The 21,038-nt window shown below is 48.4% G+C and overlaps 1 protein-coding gene across 3 annotated transcripts in view; it reads right to left on the bottom strand.

The window, feature by feature from the left end:
* Positions 1-16,530, bottom strand: part of LOC144115645 (uncharacterized) — a 45,490-nt gene extending 28,960 nt beyond the window's left edge. Inside the window, exon 1 of one of the 3 annotated variants that reach the window (XR_013311493.1) lies at positions 16,344-16,530. The gene's annotated coding sequence lies outside the window, so the exon portion shown is untranslated. Of the gene's footprint in view, positions 1-1,667; positions 1,769-2,725; positions 2,861-16,343 lie in introns of those variants that run through there. The other 2 variants (XR_013311495.1, XR_013311496.1) reach the window with 2 other exon arrangements.
* Between the last annotated feature and the right edge of the window lie 4,508 nt (positions 16,531-21,038).

Here is a 21,038-nt window from a genome sequence, read left to right as displayed (position 1 = left end):
AAGGGTCTGTACTTTCGCCACTTCTATTCAATCGGCTGATGTGCGACATTCCAGTTCACCCTGAAGTTAAAGTATATGTTTATGCAGACGACATAGCCTTCTTTGCTTCTGCAGCAGACATTCATGCCCTATACCGTTCTCTCCAGGATTACCTCAATGCGCTTGAAGTTTCGCTTGATACATTAAATTTGGTATTAAATGTGCACAAAAGATGCGTACTACTTTTTAAAACCAACATACCTCTGTATGTATCACTATGCTATCGCTCGGACATCATACCTCAGGTAGACTCGTTGAGGTATCTAGGCGTCATTTATGATGCCACTTTGGATTGGCGGCCCCACATCAAAACTAACGTGGAGAAAGGAGAGCGTGCACTAGGTAGGCTACTACGGATAAGTAATAAGAAATTTGGTATGCGCCGGGATATGCTTGTACTTCTCTACAAAGCCTATGTCAGACCCATTTTGGAATTTGGCTGCATACTTTTTTCTGGCTCCCCTAAATATAAACTTCATCCGTTGCTGCTGCTAGAAAAGCGCGCCCTGCGCCTCTGCCTAGGTCTCCCTCAATCAGTTTCTACCGCAGTTCTGTACTTGGAGGCTCGTATTCCCGACCTTACCTCCCGGTTTCACCTGTTAACTGTCAGGACTTTTTTGCGAGCATTTGAGTCGGCTCCTGGTGTGGCTACTCCTATTTTCGTCTCTCACCCTGCCCTTTTTCTCACTCCTCATTGGTCAAGGCTCCGCCTACCTCAGGTTGTATTTACCCAGAATCTGTTATCCAATATTGGTGTGGATCTCAAGTTTGTATGTAGAGTTGGTTGGGCAGCGTCCCCTGTGGATATTGCTTTTTATTTCATTTTCCAACCTAATGCGAAGCATCTGCCTGCAGGGATATTAACTGGAATTCTCGTGGATCACCTTGCCCAGTACACACAACATACTGTAATTGCTACAGATGCGTCCGGGGTGGAAAGGAAGGCAGGGGTAGGTATTTTCTCAGTCTCTCTCGTGGAGCTTTTCGGTCAGAGTCCCGGATTACACAACCATATTTCTAGCAGAGTTTATGGCTCTGGAGCTGGCCGCTTTGGCAATTCCCACAACGGTTTCTCAGGTGATATTCCTCTCAGATTGTCTCTCTGTTTTGCTGGCACTGGAGTCTACACGAGACGCTTTTTTGAGACGCTCACTAAACTTTTTTCTGCCTGGATGGGTGAAAGAGGTGCGCTTCGTTTGGATGCCAGGCCACAGCGGTATTTTACAAAATGAAGCAGCAGACTTTTTGGCAAAAGCAGCTCTAAATGCACCAGCTGTCAGTAGCGTCCCTAATCTTGTTCTCTTTGCAATGACTCGATTTCAGCGTTTTCAGTTTATATCCGCCGCATGCAACGATCCCTTACTCTCTACTGTCGACTACCAACATCTCATGTACCCATGGAAGACTCGTGCATGTAAAACCCGACAGTGTGAGGTAACGATGACACTCGTGCGGTGCAGGATTCCCCGTTTAAATCTGTATTTATGTAGATGCGGGTTCAGTCCCACAAACCTCTGTGCGGCTTGTGGCGAAGTATAGACATTGGAGCATTTCTTACTTTCTTGCCAGAGGTTTGCACATCAGAGGAGAACACATCTAGAAATTCCCATTACAAAATTGGGTCTCACCTTGTCGGTTCCTCTCTTCTCTTTCGGCGCGAGCGCCAGGGGTTTTGCACTGCATCAAGTTTATGAATACCTCCACAATTACATAACAGCTACCGGCAGATTCCCTTGCTAAACGTTTCCAAAAAATTCCCGCATTTAAAAAAAACATTTGGGTATTTTCATATCTTTCATTATTTAATTCTCAAATATTCTCTCCCGATATTTCGTTCCTTCTTTTTCTTTTAAATTATTCTGAAATTTCACCCAAGGTTCAATATTTAGCTTGACTCCAGTTTTTCCTATTTTATGGGGTATTCCCACTGAACACTGGCCAATCCCCGGTCATGGGTATGTGCCATGTGACCAAGGCAACAACAACAAAGCGGTTATCGGGTATCGCCACAAGTGTGGTTACAGGCTATTAACAGCGAGCTCTTGTGCTCCCTCTCATAAAAGCTTTAGGCTGTACACTCCGCCAACGATGATCCATCGTTGTAACGTTGCATTGAAATGAATAAAGAAAGTACACATCTCTCAAGACGAAGTTCTCCATGACTAGCAATTGAAGTGACCGTGATGTCCTCTTCGAAGATTGTGCTTCAACATAAACTATGTGCTGACGTGAGCGGATTCTCGTTCAAATACCGCATAAGCTAGAAACGTAACAAGCATTAAGCCTGGACTGCATGTGCGCAAAAGAGCGAGCGAAGCGACAAGGCGGCACGGCGACGCTCGCTCCGTCGCTTGTGGGCAACCTCCATGCATGCGAAGGCGGCAGGCGACGTGCGCAGCGGATTCCGTGCTTTGCGCACTCAAGCTTAGAAACACACCCGTAACCTGTTCTCTCTCTTAAAATTTTGTGAGTGTGCCTCATAGTCAGGGCCAAAGGAATATTTCTTCTACGGCAGCGGTGTAGCGGCAGTGGAGATAACCAACGGCGTGCTTGCGGAGACTAAGTCACATCACGGGTTCACCGGGGAGGTGTGCTTTCGTTCGGTGCCTGTGCACTCCGGTTTAGTAATAACACTCCCATAAACTGTCACCGCAATCTGATTGTACGTGAGCAAAATATAATTTACCAGTGAGAATGCGCGCCGCGAGTGTTTCTGCACATTTGGAGCGCAGCGGCACGGTGGATCGAGCGCCGGTACCCGCGGCTCGACACGCATCTCTCCCTGCAGTACGCCCACTTGCGTAGCCCGCTCCAAATGCTGTTAGCCCTCCGCACCCAACAAGTAGATTGTTTTAATTATATAAATCACGCTGGTCTGCCTCTCAGCTACAAAACCAAATATTTTCTCGACGGTGGTGATGACCAAGACGACGGGCTGGTTTCGAGAGATGTACCCGTGAGAAACTCGTGGACAAACCGGAAATGGCTTTGGGGGGCTCTGATTGGCCAGTCGCGTGGGAGACTTCCGGGCGACGAGCGAAATTTTCTGTGGGTTCAGATCTGCTTCATGCTCAATCTAATAATAGATTTCCTTTTCATTCATAATCTTCTTAATTGATAAGCCGTTTCAGATTCACTTGGATTAGAACTTCCCTGTTTGGATCTGCACCAAACCCTGGCCAATCTTGGCCAATCCCCCACCGTGGGTATGTGCCATCATCTTTCAGGCAACAACAACATCCGAGCGACACGGCAAGCGACACATGCATTTTGCTTCGCGCGACGGCGTTGCTTGCCGCCGTTGCCTTCGCGTGAGTTTTCGCGTATATGGAGTTCAGGCTTAATACCAGAGCCCGCCAGCTCGCCGTCACCTCGAGGCGGATCACGAATTGTACATCACAGCGGACTTCGGCCGGAGCGTGAAACGATGGCGAAACCCGCGCACGCAACTTTCGAACCAACGCGTTCCAGACGTCACCAGAGACGCATCGGCGGCGTATGCACACCAGTGACGACGTAAGTCGATAAATTGCATCGGTTGCTCACAGTACAAAATTGCGCAACACTGCGCGACAGACGGCCAGATGGCTCTGCTGGCGTCACAATCCAATCCAAAGCCCCAAGGCTGCAGGTGAGTTTCACTTTCTGTTCGCGTGCTTTTGTGGTCTTTCAACCTGATCGTAGTGTATTTAAAGCTGTTCGAATCAAACTTTCTTCTTATTGAACAAACGACATCGCTTGTAGAGCCATCGTTTGTCGATCATAGAATTAGAACCACGGAACTGCTTCCGCTGAGCCCGAATTAAGTCTGCTTGAGACGCCAGGCAGAAAATTCGTCTGCCCGCGATCCCCGCCTTCAACAGCGTGGCAAGTTTTTCGTTCTCTAGTTTGCCGATGCTAAACGCAATTCTGCAGTATCAGTAATTCAGTGGACGTCGTCATCGGATGCTGAGACACGCATGCTCAAGACACGGACGCTAGCACGGGATCAACGGGGTCGCCTGGACTTACTGCAGGGCCTGTGGCCATTATTAACCCTGACAGTACAAAATTATTAACCCTGCCATTATTAACCCTGCTCAATCAAATTAAGGATTTCCTTTTCACTCCCAATCATCTTAATTGATAAGCCGGTTGAGATTCACTTGGATTAGACAATCCCTGTTTGGACCTGCACCAAACCCTGGCCAATCCCCCACCGTGGGTATGTGCCATCATCTTTTTACGCAACAACAACCCTGACCGAGTCGTCGATGGTCATTTTTCACAGACGCGGTCAGCTTGCTTTGTCCGCATTGATTTCGGCTTCGTTATTGGGAAATTTGACGAACACGGTGTTGAGGCTGGTGAAGTGAGTTCTGCGAGTTTCTGGCTGCCTTCAAGACTACGCGGGTAAGTGCTAACCAATTGAGTAGCCATGCTGCAATAGTAGACCCATTATGGGCGACCATGCAGTCGCGTTCGTTATCGAGACAGTCTAAAGGATCACACGGGCTTTTTTTGTGTTTGATGTCCAATGGCGATGCTGCTTTATGGCCCTGCCTGTGTACAACTGCGACTTGTGTACACATCTTCACATACATTGTACTATGTATGTATGCAAGTACATGTGAGACAGTGTCGTCGTTACACGTACGATTCACGCCTTGGCACCCGATGCGTAGGCCTTAAAGCGTATACACAGACATGAATTTATTCTTTAGCAACTCAGTACATATGATTAAAAAGAAACCTCTTTTTGACGATAGGGCGCGTTAATTCTGACCAGCAGGCATGAGGTATAAGACGTAATATTAACTGGGAAAAACGCGGTACGTCTGTCCGTCTCCCGTTCATTGGCTTCGGCGTCTGGCATCACCCACATCTTTCTGAGTTCACCAACTTCGCACCACTTCGTTGGAATGCGCCCGGGCCCTGCACCCGGGCTTTTTTTGCGTGTGTTTGTGTGGAATCACATCGCGGCAGCGTTAAGGAGCTCGTGTCGCTGAAAAGCCGGTGCAGTCGGCGTCTTTGGCCATGAGCGAAAAATGGCTCATCTCGGTGGATACCTCACCCGCGCGTAAGGGATTGTGAGACAGGCGTCATTTCCTTTCCTTAACACCAATTTTCATTTCAATTTCCTTCCCTTTCAGCCAGGTTTGGGTGTCCACCGAGATATGTGAGATAGGCCCGGCGTCCTTTACTTAAAAATTTTTATTTTCATTTTCCCTGCCTTACGCGCGGTTCGGGTGTCCACCAAGATATGTTTCCTTTCCTTAAATTGTCCAGGCAAGAGGTCGCACAGAAGGAAGATGGCGTTCCGTGGATTCCTTGGCAATGCTGCAACACGCTGTCGCGTCGTGCTCTTAAAGTCGAAGCTTAAGCGTCCTCCAAATTTTTCCTTCAAAGCTTTTCCTGGTCACGAAACTCCGGCCAGATTTCGTATAGGGACAGCGCACGCCGCTAAGGGCGCAGCTCTCGGTGAGGGGCAGGGATGGCTGCGCGAGCCCTGTCCGCAGCTGCTGTCTTCCGGCTAACAGGCTCACATTCGCTTGGTATTTGTTCTTTCTGGGGATCGGTATTTGGGCTTACCATGGACGCTACTTTACTGGTTATCACCTGAAAGCTAGGCTGCAACATCGAGGCGCAAAAACTCTGTGCGATCGACGGCGTCCGCTAGTAAACCTTGTTGGCGGTTGTTTTCTGACCAACAGTTAGCGCGCTTACTTTCTGTCGCTGCATTTTATAAAACAGCGATTTTTGCACATGGCTCAAGCCTGCATGCGCATTAATTTTCACCGCAGCTTGCCTGCAGTGTCACTATGGAAGATAAAGCGCCGCGGTTAGTAACATATTAATGTGTGTCTGGGTTGCGGCTGTCTCGACCAAGTTCTTGCTTTCATCGAGCTGTGCCACGCATGTGAGTAAGCTGCCCCTGAGAATTCTGTTTACGGCTTGCGCTTACCTTGTGAGAAATACTGCAATTTCACTAATGCTGAAAAGAAGACGTTTTGGCGGCATTTTAAGAACTGGAGTGCGCGCCACAGAAGCGATCATATGACGAATGCACCAGCAGTTTGATAGAGCTATCTCATATTTTTTTTTTTTGCTGACGCTTTCGGAGGTGGAAAAGCCAGCTCCAATGAGTCTTGCTACATAAGCCATTTATTTACACTTTGTGACGCTGTGACGACGGAGTGCAAGGAAGTTTTGAAATTTTGTGTCCAGTGCTCCTTTGCTGGCTTTGCGCTGCCATATTAAGAGACAAGCTGTGAGTGGCCACACAACAAACAGAAAAATAAGCAATAATGGGACCAAGGATGCCCCGGCATCAGGTAAGTATCCGGATCAGTAGCCGAGCGCTCTAACCACTGAGCCACCGCGGCGGGTCGAACCCGGCCGCGGCGGCCGCGTTTCGATGGAGGCGAAACGCTAAGGTGCCCGTGTGCTGTGCGATGTCAGTGCATGTTAAAGATTCCCAGGTGGCCGAAATTATTCCAGAGCCCTCCACTACGGCACCTTTCTTCTTTCACTCCCTCCTTAACCCTTCCTTACGGCGTGGTTCAGGCGCCCGCCGATATGTGAGACAGGATACTGCGCCATTTGCTTCCCCAAAAACCAACTTTCATTCCGGAGTCCTCCAATACGACACCCGTTTTCTCTCTATTAATTCTCTCTCACCTTCCTGTCTTACATTACAGCGTGGTTGAGATGTTTACTGAATAATTAGGAATTTTTTGCGCTATTTCCTTTCCTCAAAAAGCACTAACAGGAGGGGCCCGCCGCGAAGGGATGAAGGTGGGAATTAACAGAGAAAGGTGTGTCGTAGTGGAGGGCGCAGGAATAGTTTCGACCACCTAGGGACCTTTTAACGTGACGCCGATTAGGTGACCACTGAGAAGTGACAGTTACTTAGTCATTTCCTTTCTTTTTAGATCGTAGCTCTACTCAAGGTAACACTTCGGAAAATGCCTCATGCCAGTATTTTGACCTTGACAGTTACTGCGCCATTTCCTTTCCTCAAGAATCAATAACATGAGAAGGAGCCCGCCGCGAAGGGTTGAAGGCGGGAATTAAATGGGTAATCGTGAAGGATGTGCCGTAGTGAAGGGCTCGGGAATAATTTCCATCACCCGTACATTGGATTATTACCATGCACTGACAGCGCACAGCACACGGGCTCCTTCTGCATTGTGCATCCATCGAAACGCTGGGCGGTTTGGGTGTCCACCCAGAAGTCGAGACAGTTACTTTGTCATTTCATTTTTTTTTCAGTGGTCGGGATACCGCAGCCTAGGCGCCCTTGTGCTGTGCGATGTCAGTGCACGTTAGATTCCCAGGTGGTCGAAATTATTCCGGAGCCCTCCACAACGGTACCTCTTCGTTTATTATTGCGAAGCAATACTATAGGTCGCACTTCAGCCCGTTCCGTGGCGAGGCGGTGGTAGGCACCATTGACCTTTAGCGTGACCTCGCTGCGTGACGTCACCACGTGACCTAGAGTGACGTCACACCAGCTGTGTAAAAACGGGGCCCCATCTCACGCCGTCGCCAGGCAAGGCGGTAGCCACCAACGGCGGCCTAACTCCCGCTCCTCTCACCAGGGGCGCTACAGTCAGAGTGACGTCACACCAGCTGTATAAAACAGCTCCGCTCCTCTCGCCAAGGCAGTCATACAGCCAGATGTTACGATGGTGCCTACGAACAAGGCAGCTCGGCAGAATGCAAAGAGGAAGCATCAGCGAGCTACGGAGACTGAAGAAGAACGAGAAGCTTCGCAATCACCAGGCTTAACCAAGCTAAGCCACGGCCGTTTTTTTTTCTTCTCACGTCTCATTTATCCCTACTGCGCGGTTCAGGTGGCCGCCGATATGCGAGACAGATACTGCGCCATTTCCTTTCCCCAAAAACCAATTTTCATTTTCAATAATGGGAAGCATGGAGCGAGCTGTACAAAACAAAAAGCGCTAGGGATTTAACGCGTTTAAAGTATACACGTCCGAAGGTATGCGTTTAGCCTGGGTGGCTTATGGTTTTCCTTTGTTGGGTTGTTGGCACGTTTAGCGACGATATGGACTCGGGTTGTAAGCTCTGATCGAGGTTAAGCTGATATGATCTGTTCGTTCCGCAGGTGGAAGTCGATGAAGACGAAGGTGTGCAATGCGCAGCGCGAGAGTATGTTGCAATTTAAACGTGGCGTGATCGGCTGCGATGACAGCATAGTGCTCTAGTGCAGTGCCCAGCGAAGCTGATCTGTTCGCGCCGCAGCGGGTGGGAACCAGTCGCGGCAATGTTTATTTTATTTCTGCACCCTCAAAGTCAGGGACACCACTATATTCTTCGCTGGGTTGCACCCCGTAAAGCTCGCACCTCTGCACAGCGACCACCTGTTTCTGGACGCAGATAGGGTTTCTCGGGACGCGGTTGCTAACCGCCTGCTACACCGCTCGAGGCTCCGGCAACACGCAGCGAAACTTTGGTCCGGAATAGCGTAGTAGAGATTTCTCTCTAAAAGCAATGCAAGTTAAACGAAAGTGGAAGTTTATCGTTGGGTTTTCACGCTGGGTTCAGCGAGAGAGCGGGGCAACACGTACTGGCTTGCATGTTGATGTCGGCAATGGAACTGCCACTCAGTTCAGCCTGGACTCCATGTACGCGAAAACGAACGCGAAGGCGACGGCGGCAAGCGACGCCGTCGCGCGAAGCAAAATGCATGTGTCGCTTGCCGTGTCGCTCGGATCTGCACCCACAGAAAATTTCGCTCGTCGCCCGGAAGTCTCCCACGTGACTGGCCAATCAGAGCCCCCCAAAGCCGTTTCCGGTTTGTCTACGGTTTCTCACGGGTACATCTCACGAAACCCGCCCGTCGTCTTGGTCATCGCCACCGTCGATAAAATATTTGGTTTTGTAGCTGAGAGGCAGACCCGCATGATGTAAATAATTAAAACAATCTACTTGTTGGGTGCGGAGGGCTAACAGCATTTGGAGCGGGCTACGCGAGCGGGCGTACTGCAGGGAGAGATGCGTGTCGAGCCGCGGGTACCGGCGCTCGATCCACCGTGCCGCTGCGCTCCAACTGTGCAGAAACACTCGCGGCGCGCATTCTCACTGGTAAATTATAGTTTGCTCACTTACAATCAAACTGCGTGACAGTTTATGGGAGTGTTTTTACTAAGCCGGAGTGCACAGGCACCGAACGAAAGCACACCTCCCCCGTGAACCCGTGATGTGACTTCGTCTCCGCAAGCACGCCTTTGGCTATCTCCACTGCCGCTACACCGCTGCAGTAGAGGAAATATTCCTTTGGCCCTGACTATGAGGCACACACAAAATTTTAAGAGAGAACAGGTTACGGGCGTGTTTCTAAGCTTCAGTGCGCAAAGCACGGAATCCGCTGCGCATGTCGCGGGTTCGCGTCGCCTGCCGCCTTCGCTTGCATGGAGGTTGCCCACACGCGACGGAGCGAACGCCAGCCGCCGCCGTCGCGTTCGCGTGAGTTTTCGCGTACATGGAGTCCCGGATGATACTTTTTCGTGACGCCCATGCACGGTTCCGTGTCAGCGTCCAACATGCAGTTGATAAGCCTACTTGACCGACTAACTGCGGGTGGCGATAGTGAAGAAACAGCTAGTGCTTAGTTAGCTGGCGCTTCCCGATCTGTAGAGGCGTGTCAGCTATAGCGGAGCGATATATCGAATCACAGAACTGAGCTGCGCTTATCCAAGAATACTTCAGTCGCATTACGCCCCTGGTTTCCTTTTCAACTCTGTCTCAGTGTAACTCGTAGTCAACAGCCAGCTGGCTATGCCTTGCATGCCAAGAATACTGACCTTTTTCGGTTAAAACCGAAATTTGAAAATTGAATTCGGAGCACTTTGATAGTTTTTATTCTTCGATTTAAACCGAAAAGTCTAACCCCCGGGAATAGCGTTGTTTACGTTCAAGTGATGGCGCTTTTATTACTAGGTAGCTGTTCCGGCGTTCAATAAAGTTCCCCTGCCAGCATACACTATCATCAACAGGATACTGCGCGTGCGAAGAATGAGGCTCATATAACGCGAAGGAAAATAGTGATAGCCAAAGTGGCGGATGCGTCCATTGCGCGAGTAAATGCGGTATTTGATGCGGTCAGCGCAGGCAGTGGGAGGGAAGCGCGAGGAGTCTCGAGGGTAGCGCGCTCTCCTCGAGACAGGCCTTGTTCCGTCCAAGGCCAGCTGGATCAGCGCGCGAGGCGGCGCGCGCGTGATCGAGTCGGCTGCGAACCGTCCCGGCTAATTGGAGAAACCTCCGCTGAAGCCGTTAACTGAAGGAGGAATTGGCGCTAGCGTCTAACCGTAAGAAGGTTCTGAGAGAAGAGATTCCCCCTCTCTATCCCTTTTGAATATCTGACCGGCGCGGCCGCTGCAACCGTCGCGTTACTTCGGACGCTGTCGCCTGCTTTGCGGCGCCGGTCAGAGATACTTTGGCGTTCCGTTGCATCGTGTGTGAGTGGTGTTGGTGCTGCAACAAATACTGTGGTGCTTGGTTTTGTGCTCGTGAGCGTAGAAATTGCGAGTGTGCAGCGAGACCCGCACGGATACGACGGGATTAACACACTACCTGCGTTCGCTTTCTCGGGAACCATCGCTCATTTCGGCGCCGCGGATAATGAAGGTAATGAACTGTGATTTAGTCACCGCTGTTGACGAAGTAGTCGTCATGTTTGGTGTGGGAACCGGTTATGCAATTGTGTGTTAACTGAATTCTATTGATGTCGAGTATATTGGCGTGGAGAGTGAAGGCCACTGCGTGACAGCGGTTTGCTTTCACGCGTTGACACCGATTGAAATGTAAATGATGGTTGGGAGTGTTCTTAGTGATGTATTGTTTGCAGGGATAGTGATGCCTGTTTCACCGAGTATGTGTCGTCCAATAGTCGTAGCGGCTAGTCTAATATACTGGGCTTCTAAGTAGGCCCCTTTAAAGTTCATGTAAGGTGTTATGGACTCCATGTTCGAGCAGTTTCTAGTGTTTTTTTGGTAATTTAAGTATTGCATTTATTGCTTGCCGAATTAAGAAGTCTATTTGCCGGTCCTCACTGGTTGTTAGTTTTAGGTATGGCATAGCATAAAGAATTCAGCTGTGGGTATAGGCGTGCACTACACGAAGGGTGTCCCCATCTCTCAGCCCATGTGCGCGTCCTGTTACCCTTTTTAGAGTTGCGTGATGGCTGAGATGGCCTTTTTGAGTTGCTTAATTGTGTCTCCGTTTTTTTCCATCCCATTGAAGGTACAGTCCTAGGATGCGGATAGCATGGATGTGGCGTACCTATCTGTCCTGAACTTGGACTTCTATGGTGGTTTGGTAAGTCCGTCTCTTAGGGGATATGGTGAGTAATTCAGATTTTTTCTGACGAGAATGCTAATTGATTCTTGGGGTGAGTTTAGCAATTGTATCTGCTGCTCTCTGCAGCGTCTTCGTTTTGGCCGTCATATCCGTATGTTGTCCAGAGTGTGACGTCATAGACCTATAAAATGCGACCAAGATGAGGGATTTTCTGTAATTCTGTAGCTAAGGGGATAATGTGATGTTGAACAGAAAGGGGGAAAGCACGGAGCCTTGCAGCGTGCCCACATTGGCAAGTGTGTAGGGTGACGTGCGGAGATTTGTGAAGTGCACGTGGCTGTCCTGGGTCGGAGGAAGTAGTTGTATACCCTAGGACCTGTTTGAATATCTGAGTGCATGTAGGAGTGCTGTGTGTTTTACACTATCGAAGGCTTTTTTTTAGGTGTATACCAATTATTGCCTTAGTATGAGTTGGTCCAGCACAGCTGATGTAAGCTGTAGCATAGCGGCCTGTGTAGATAGGCAACGTCTGAAACCAACCATAGTGTGTGGGTATTGCGCGCACTCACTGTGCCCAGAATGATCCTTCTGTAAGAGTGTGCGCATCATAAAATATCATAAAAGCTCCTTCAACCAGCACACAGTTGGCATTTAAATGTCATTGGGTTATTCCATGCCAATTGATCCAGACTTAGTACTCAACCATCTTCGATTTCTTTAAAAAAATAATGCCTTATTGCATTACTATGACAAACATTAGCCGAGCTTCTTTTTGCTAGAGTAAATTTCTTTTTGTGGCCGCCATCTCAATTTTCGAAGTGGTAGCCAAACCTAGGCTTGCAAAAACTTTGTAAAAAAACATTCTTACGCATGACTATGAAATTTCTTTTATATAAGTAAAAAGTATTTCGCTTCCATATGCAGTAAATTTAACTTATTTTGTATTAAACAAAACATGGAAGAAGGCACAAAATATGAAAATTTGATATCGTATACGAAATATTATGTTCTCACAGCAGTTATTCCAACTATTTTTCTAACCTGTCCAGAAGGCAAAAAAGGCGATAAAAATGTTTCAGAGAGCAAAAAGCATAAGGCATGGGCGCAAAATAATTATTAAGTTCAGAAAATTTGCTTTTTGAGAAATTCAGCAGTTTATTTCATAATGAGGTGATCTTAATTAAATGATAAAAATGGAAGTTGCACAATGCCATTTAATGGCATATATTTCTAGAAGTTTAATCGGAGCCTTTTTGTTTTAAGTGAGAAAACAATTTTGCAAGTTTTGTGCCTCCGTTCAACATCTGAGATTTCTCCGTGCCTTCTCACTGCAACACATTTTGCAGGCGGCTGCAAATATACACAAAACCAGCACTCCACTGCTCGAATACAATGGTGTGCTGGGCTTCAATGCCTCCAGGCTCGGCAATACAAAAACCTGCTGAAGAGGGCATTTACAGAAAGTAAAAATGAAGTGGCCGGATGGCAGAACTGCTATTGTTCCTCAACAGAAACAGTACTGAGCCAGGAAGCACATTTTCAGCCTGACCAATCAGGGTTAAAAACCTCTACTACCATGAAAATGATTTCAATTTTTCAGTGGAATGGACTTTTTCACTGCATCACATGCAAAGAGTGCTTGTGACTGCACTGAAGGAACTGTGAGGCTCTTGGCAGCAACAGAAAGCATTCACAGGCCATACAAAGGTCAAATACTGTTCTATGAGTTGTATAGGCAACCAAAACTATCCGGTGTGCTGTAGCCATCTGGGTGCTCCAACAAATGATTGAAGAAAACGAAGGTGGACTCGCTAGGCGGTTTACAAGAGCACTACCATTAAGAGGAATAATATGCAAGGTTCACCCTATCGAGCCTTGGCAGCAACAGAAAGTATTCACAGGCCATACAAAGGTCAAATACTGCTCTATGAGCTGTTTACATAGGTGAACAAAACTATCAGGTGTGTTGTAGCCCTCTGGGTGCTCCAAGAAATGACTGAAGAAAACGAAGGTTGGCTCGCTAGGCGGTTTAGAAGAGCACTACCATTAAGAGGAATACGCAAGTTTCACCATATCGAGCCTTTATCTCTCTCTCAATGGTGCATGCTGGACTTACATCATGCTCGAGTTGAAAGCAACAAAATGTGAATGGACATGCGAGTGGACCTTTCAAAACCCAAATATGAGAAGCATCTACCTGGAGCACCGTGCAGCAAGCAATGCTGGGATTGTACACAGGGACACAAATTGCAAAATTATTTCTCGCTTAAAACAAAAATTGCTCCAATTAAACTTTTAGAAATAAGTCCCATTGCCATTAGAAAACAAGTGAGGACCAAGTCACCTTCCAACAAATGGCTGAATATGCCTCGAAAATAGAATTTTTTTGTTGACGTGCCTTACATTTTTTTTCATCTCTGAAACATTTTTATCAGCTTCTTTGCGTTTTGTTGTTGTGTCTGGTTTTATGGCAGATAGGCAACTGAGGCCATCATGCACCAAGCACAAGGTATTGGAAAAGGTTTTTGTTGAATATTATAGAAATGTAAAAAAATCATCCACATATTTGGCACTCATTCGTTTAATGCAGGGTTTCAGAAAACAATGTTCAACAACTCACAAATTGGTTTGCAACAATCCTGTGCTGACTAAGAACAAGCAAGGATGTACAAATAAATGAGGGCACTGTTAGGCATGTACCCTGTTTCATGAAGCCGCTTGATGAAGAAAAGAAGGGAAAGTGGCCCAAAAGAGAGCCTAATATACAACATAAAAAATCCATACTGCTCATGGATATTTCCCAGTGGCAACAAGGTGAAAGCTGTGGCTCCCATGTGGATGTTTCCCCTGCAGACATCCATTTAATACCATCATGATTACAGACCGCCAAAATTTATTAATTAGGTCACTCTGGCCAAACAATGAAGTTTTAAGAGCTTGAAAAAGCAAGCTAAATATACCTAGCTTGAACAGCACAGGAGTCCTTAATCTGGGTGCCATTCTAAAAACAACTAAAAACCAAAATAAATGGCAGCGTCAACAAATTTCAAAACCGGCCTGATGCACAAAACGACCGGCCGTCAGCGCCTGTGCAGCAGCCCCTTTTTGCCATTTCTTTGTTTCTGTCAAGCAGGCACCAAGTGTCCGAACACGTCACGCTTCTTTCAAAACACCACTTGAACGGATGGCGGCTACACTTCAGATGGATTCTTTATGTCACACGGATGCTGACTCAAAAAGAATTACGAGAACCGATGCATAGGAACGCGAGTTATTCAAAGAAAATTTCAAAATACAAGCAAACAAAATGCTGCCCTCAACTCGATTTTCGTGCAGCTTCCCATTCCCAGTTCACTCTCCCAATGACGACACTTAGTGCGACCAATCAAAGTAGCCTATCTGAGCACGTGGCGGAAGTTTGCACTCCATGGTTGCCTGTTCTCTGTAGCTTGTTCATGCCAAGGCTGTCAGCGCCGTTTACATGGTTACAACAACCATGTGAACGCCCAGCTGACACAGCGATGCTTCATCGTCACGTCGACGGTGCAGACGGGAACACTGATCAGAGACATTCCCTTACTTATGGATCTGAACTCGAGCGCGAGATACTGCAACGGTGTGACAGCCTGGGCGAGATATCAGACACATTTAGCATAGCACGTACCGTTACTGCTTACCGCCAACCATCGTCCATCGCTCCTAGGCGAGCAAGGAGCGCGTGCTGTTGACAGGAACGAGGCGCCATCTGGCGCCACTACCCGGTGATCCTCCACAAGGCAACGATGCGCACTCCCTGCTAACTGTGAACCAAACGCATCCTTCCTTAGGACCGAAACGAATGCTTATAGAGCTTCAATGGCTCGATCGGATCGATTCCGCAAAGCTGCTCTCAGATACATAGAGAGTAGCCGTAAGTGTTGAGTGCTAGGTCGTAGGATGTTTACAAAAACTTATCTCTAGTTATTAACACAATTTGCAGTATATTTACTCTTTGTTCCATCATCAAGCTCCCACTAAGTGATATCATACCCGCTGCTAAAAACCGACACTGTATTATGACACCGTCAGCGCCACGAATTTGTTTTTGCGAGCTAATTAAAATATTAAAAACCATAGTATACGTAGTACAACTGATGCTAATAGCACCACTATAACTCATTCTACGCAACCAACAGGCAAAACAATGCACTGAAAATGTGTTTCGGGGCCCCTTTAAAAGTTTATCTCAGACGTCACGCTTACGCAATGCATTTTACGAAGAGATACGGTACAGTCCCTACACAAAGCTGCAAAAATTACCACGTACGAATAAACTGTAGGGCAAGAAATTTTACGGAATAGCGTTAAACGGCTTTAAATTTGACAGAACACACATAGTAGAGCTCTTAAGCAGCATGCTGCAGTACTCTGCAACATTCGTCTCGTCAAAACAAAAACAGCTGTGTGCACAATGATCCTCGGTGAACTCTGTTCAGCTCTGTGTCTCTTCCTATAGATGCAAGGAACTCTGTGTCTCTTCCTAGGATACAAGGAAAGAGCGACCTGTCGCACTGTAGATCTTGGGACTTAGGCACTTAGAAACGGCAAGCCCTGAGACCGCTCTTCCATAACATATCCTTTGTAAAATGGGAACCAGCATGCATTAAGAAATAGGATTGCTTACAACTCGGGGCCGGTGCATGGTAGTGCTGAGCTACTCTACATCTCCACATCACGGCAACGCTCGTCTTTTTTACTTACGCCGACTTCAGGACAACGATTGCTACATTGCATGTACATTCTGTCACATGAACACGTGCACATAATAACATCACCCGTGCTTTCTGTCTTCAAATCTTTACAATGTGAGCAAGCGCCGTCCTGCCAATCTAGAACAAAAAAAAAACGCATTCGGCTGCTCCTGTCCTGATACATCATATACGGTACTTGGACAGCAGTGAATGCTACGCACTTTTGCAGTTATATATGCACACTAAACACAATTCAGTTCACTACGGTACCTTGAAAAACGTGGTCGAAAATGCGTTCGTGTGAACCGCTGAAGCGCACACGCCGCGATGCCATGACGAGCTGCCTGAAAAAAAAGAAAAGTCAACAAAGGCCCGAAGGTACCGGTGGCCGGCTAGCGGCAGAAATTCAGTTTCGCTTTGAGTTTTCACTTACAATGTGTACGGGAGCTGGAATGCATTTGCAGCATCTGAGCAGCATACACGATTGCTAACAGTTGCCAGTTATCGAAAATAAGAAGCGATTAAACATGCTATATTTCTTCGGATTGAAAAGTCACCATGAATTGGTCCCTTTCCGATTTTTTTTACTTTCACTTCAGCAGCTGCATTTCGATGGTGGCAAAATATATAACAGAAAATTGTAGCCTATGTCGCCGTCGAAAGAGGAGGGGAGCATGAAATGTATGGCAGGCAAAGCTTAGCATGTTCTAGGACGGCTCCCTCCTGAATTTATATCCCGGAATGCTTCCAAAGAAGTTGGGACGTTGCCTTCGGGATGGGTTCCTTCACTAGTTCGACATATTCGGCGGCAGTGTTGTTGACATTGGACAGGTGTAGTGCGGTCGACTCCGCGCATGTGTTTGGGTGAGGGTAGCTGCCGACTGCAGAGTATTCTCTATGTCGCCATCACTGCCATGGGTGGTCCATAGCGTGATATCATCAGCATAGAGTGTATGCCGAAGGTGAGGGATGGTTTGTAGTTTGCGGGCAAGGGGGATGAGAGTGACATTGAAGAGAAAAGGGGAGAGGACAGATCCCTGGGCGGGGGGTGTCAACCCCACTAAGGGTGTATGGGCAGGATGTGTGGGGACCGAACTGAATTTCAGTCGTGCGGTTAGTAAGGAATACTTGAATACAGGTGTACATACGTTCACCTATGTTCAAGGGGGAGAGCACCGCCATGATCGCTTGATGGTCTAAGCGATCAAAGGCCTTGGAGAGATCCAAGGCGAGGAAAACTTTTGTGTGGCCCGGTATGAGGTGGTCAAAAATGTCCTGTGTGAGCTGGAGCATGGCGTCCTGTGCCGACAGGTGGGGACAGAAGCCACCATGATGTGCGGGTAGAGGTCTTGCTCCATCATGTGTTGGGTGAGTCGGGTGGGTGCGACATGCTCCAAAAGCTTGCCCAGGCATGATGTTAGTGAGATGGGACGAAGATTTGCAGGTGTAAGGGGTTTGTGGGGCTTGGGTATGAATAAGATTTTGGCGTGACGCCAGGATTGCGGAAGGGTGCCCTCCTGCCAGCATATGTTGAAGTACCCCGTGAGCTGGGCAATCGACGGATCATCCAAACTGCGGAGCATGCTATTAGCGATACTGTCAACTCCTGGAGTGGAGTTAGAGCGGAGAGTCAGAAGGGCCGCTCTGACTTCTGCTTCCATAATCTCTGCATCGAGATTGGCATTCGGGGTGCCTGTATAGGGGAGCAGGGGGTTTGAGGTACATGGAGTTGTATGTGTGTACCGAAGTATGTCGATGAGTGCATCGGGAGAAAGGTCGGTCCTGTGTATAAGGTGTGTGACGTGGTGTTGTGTGGCTGTTTTGTATTGCGTGGGGTCAATTAAGTGACGGAGGAGTTGCCAACTGCATTTGGAGGACAGATTGCCAGCCATACTATCGCAAATCATCCCCAGTCAGATTGGCAGAGCTCCTCAGAGTGCTCAGTAATTTGTGTTTGCAGTGCGGCTAGCCGCTTTTTAAGGGTCCGATAGAGCTTTTGCCCTTTCCAGCGCTCTAGGATGCTATGGTGGGCCTCCCATAGATGGGCCAGGCAAGTGCCGAGGGTGGGCATATCTGGTGTGGTGTCAAGGGTTCGAGTGTGTGCGGAGACATCGTTATGAGTGATGCCACAAACTGGTCGATGTCTGTAATGGGAGCGTCAGGAAGGGCTGCCCGTGCGGCACGGACCGCATCCCAGTTGGTGAGTTTGTGTGTTAGGTGAAGGGTCATTTGTTTGTACGGTACTGTAACGGAGAGGATGTAATGATCGCTCTCTAACGTGTGATGTCTTGATGATGATGATTATAGATTTTTATGGTGCAAGGGCATCCATGGCCAGAGCGCCATGGCACAAGGTATTTTCAATTTCTCAAGGTGGGGTCAAAGACCCATTTCCCAAGACTTTCACCCTAAATAAGCCGACCACCAGACCAGGGGAAAGCTTGTACCCATTTTATCACTGGTGGGTACCCGGCAGCACTGGGGATAGAACCGTGCACCTGCCGAATGCGATGCGGATGCTCAACCACTTGGCCACCGCTGTGATGTGTTGTGTTCCACGTAATAGCCGCAAGGTTACAGCTCAGTGTCAAGTCCGGGCTGGTGTCCGCGCCGACACTGTTGCCAATTCTCGTGGGAGTGGTTAATGTTGTTGTGTATTGTGAGGCGGAGCTCTTGTACCAAGGACCAGAGTCTCCTTCCTCGTCGCGTGGTGGTGCAGTAGCCCCAGTCAGTATGGTGACAGCTGAAGTCCCCTCCAATAATCAATGGATGCTTGAGAACAATACGATGGAGATCTTGCAGTAGCGTTTCCAATGAAGCCATCGGATGAGAAGGTGGGTGGCATATATTTGCAATAAGAATAGATGGTGTGTAGTGTGCATCTTGTATGATTTCTGTGATCACGCAGGGCATCTCGGAGGTGATTTGATGTGCTTGGTGTGTAATGGAGCGATGTCTGAGTGTGGAAGGCCTGGGTGTATTCGTTGCATCCGAGTGAGCGGATGTGTAGCTGGGAAGTGTGGCAGGGGCATATGTGTCCTGAAGGAGGAGGATGAGGCGTGGGAAGTGTGGGGAGGAGGAGTTGTAGGGGTGCGCGCTTGCCCCGGAAGCGGCGGCAGCTCCATTGCAGAATTGAAAAGGAATTAGGTGGTCGCCCCACCATACTGTAGCTTGGGTGGGGTGAGGGTAGGTGGGCTGGGTAGGGGGTTCTGGTGCTCGGCTCTTCTAGGGTGAGATGCTTGAGAGAAGAGTCTTGGACCAAACCGTTGCCTTGACGGATCAGAGATAAGTTCCTCCATCAAGCAACCCTAAATCGCCCTCGTGCGGCAGAAGCCAATTTGTGGCCCCTTTTTTTATGACTGCTGCGGAGGCTGCTGTGTACCAGTGGATCAAGGTTCGGCGAGAGTTGTGCGTTCTGTCGAGAGAACTGCGGACGGCGGCGTGTGCGTCTTGCGAGAGGGGAGGCGTCGTCGCGGAGACAGCGGGGCGCTGAGGGAGTTGCCTTCTCTGCGAAATGTCGGCTTTATCCTCACGGAGGAGGAGAAGCCGTTGCGCTAGGGCGTGCGTGCACCCAGTTGACAGCGCATTGAGGCTTAGCACGCGTTCGAACCACGTTGGCCAAATGGGTGCCACCTTTAGCACGCTGTGAGGTCGTTGAAAACTGTGCTTGGCCCGCGAGGGGCGCAGCGGGGTTTACGGAGCTTCTCCCAAGCAAACACCACTAAAGAAAGCCGGCGGCAGGCCAGGGAACGCTTGTACCCATTTTTACCGGTGGGTTTCGCACCAACCACCCCCCACAGCTGAGATGGGCACCTAACCCACTGGGCCACGGCGTCGCTATAGCGCTTGTCTGCGTCGTTCCCTTTCCGTCCCTCGTGTTCCTTTTGCGCCATTTATTCATCATGAGAGCTGTTCTAGAACTTCCTTGGTTTATGGAGTGGGCAAAAAAAAAATATCTGGAGTGTTAACGAGTTTGTAACGCAAATGATAAAGCATTACCTTTATGGTTTATGGGGGTTCAACGTCCCAAAGCAACTCGGGCTATGAGAGACGCCTTTGTGAAGGGCTCCGGAAATTTCTACCACCTGGGGCTCTTTCACGTGCACTGACATTGCACAGTACACGGCCCTATAAAATTTCGCTTCCATCGAAATTCGACCACTGCGGCCGGGATCAAACCCGCGTCTTTCGGGCCAGCAGCCGAACGCCATAACCAGTCAACCACCGCAGCAGCAGATAAAGCATTACTGGCTTGTGATCACAAGGAAATGAAAATTTAATAGACGAAATATCAAAAGCGGATGTACTTACTAGGTGACTGCAGTGGTGGCCTGTTGGTCAGTGTATCCGCCTCGTATTGGGAGGGGGGGGTTCTGAGCTCGTAGGTGGGAGATGCATATTGGCCCGTGGGTGCCCGGAGTATGGTGCCGGCGACATCACATTTTGGAAGAATGAGGTATGATTAGCTAACGATTTATATCGGGTGCTTCAGCAAAAAATTTCAAAAATTCCAACAAATAGAGAGTTCGAAATCTAAAGTCTCTTCAGAAACAAACTGCCAGTGTGGTGGAAGCCTTTTACTATAGAAGTAATCATAAGTTGCTAGTTAACTAATATTCCTAATTAATTTTATGAGTGTAATGGTTCCTACCAGTTGGGAGTTCAAAGCCATGGAGAAGACAAGGCCATATCAGTTTTTGGAAGAAAGAAAAAGCCGTTCTCTACGTCTCTGCAGCGCCAGAAAATCCGGCGCTATTTTCCGCACAAAACCAAAACTGAGCACGCGTGCGGGGCACGGTTAGCTAGTCATCAGCGACGTCCGCTGATGATAGCTGCAGTTATTACGGCGCCTAATTCCAACTGCCTGCACTGTTGCACCATGGCATGCGGTTTGTTCCGCTTGGTTGCTCTAAAAAAATGGCCACACAGTTGGCGATGAGTTGCCTCTTCCTACACCAAGTGACG

Source organism: Amblyomma americanum, chromosome 1 (assembly GCF_052857255.1).
Source record: "Amblyomma americanum isolate KBUSLIRL-KWMA chromosome 1, ASM5285725v1, whole genome shotgun sequence".
Classification (NCBI taxonomy): domain Eukaryota; kingdom Metazoa; phylum Arthropoda; class Arachnida; order Ixodida; family Ixodidae; genus Amblyomma; species Amblyomma americanum.
This window is presented reverse-complemented; position numbering and strand designations above follow the sequence as displayed.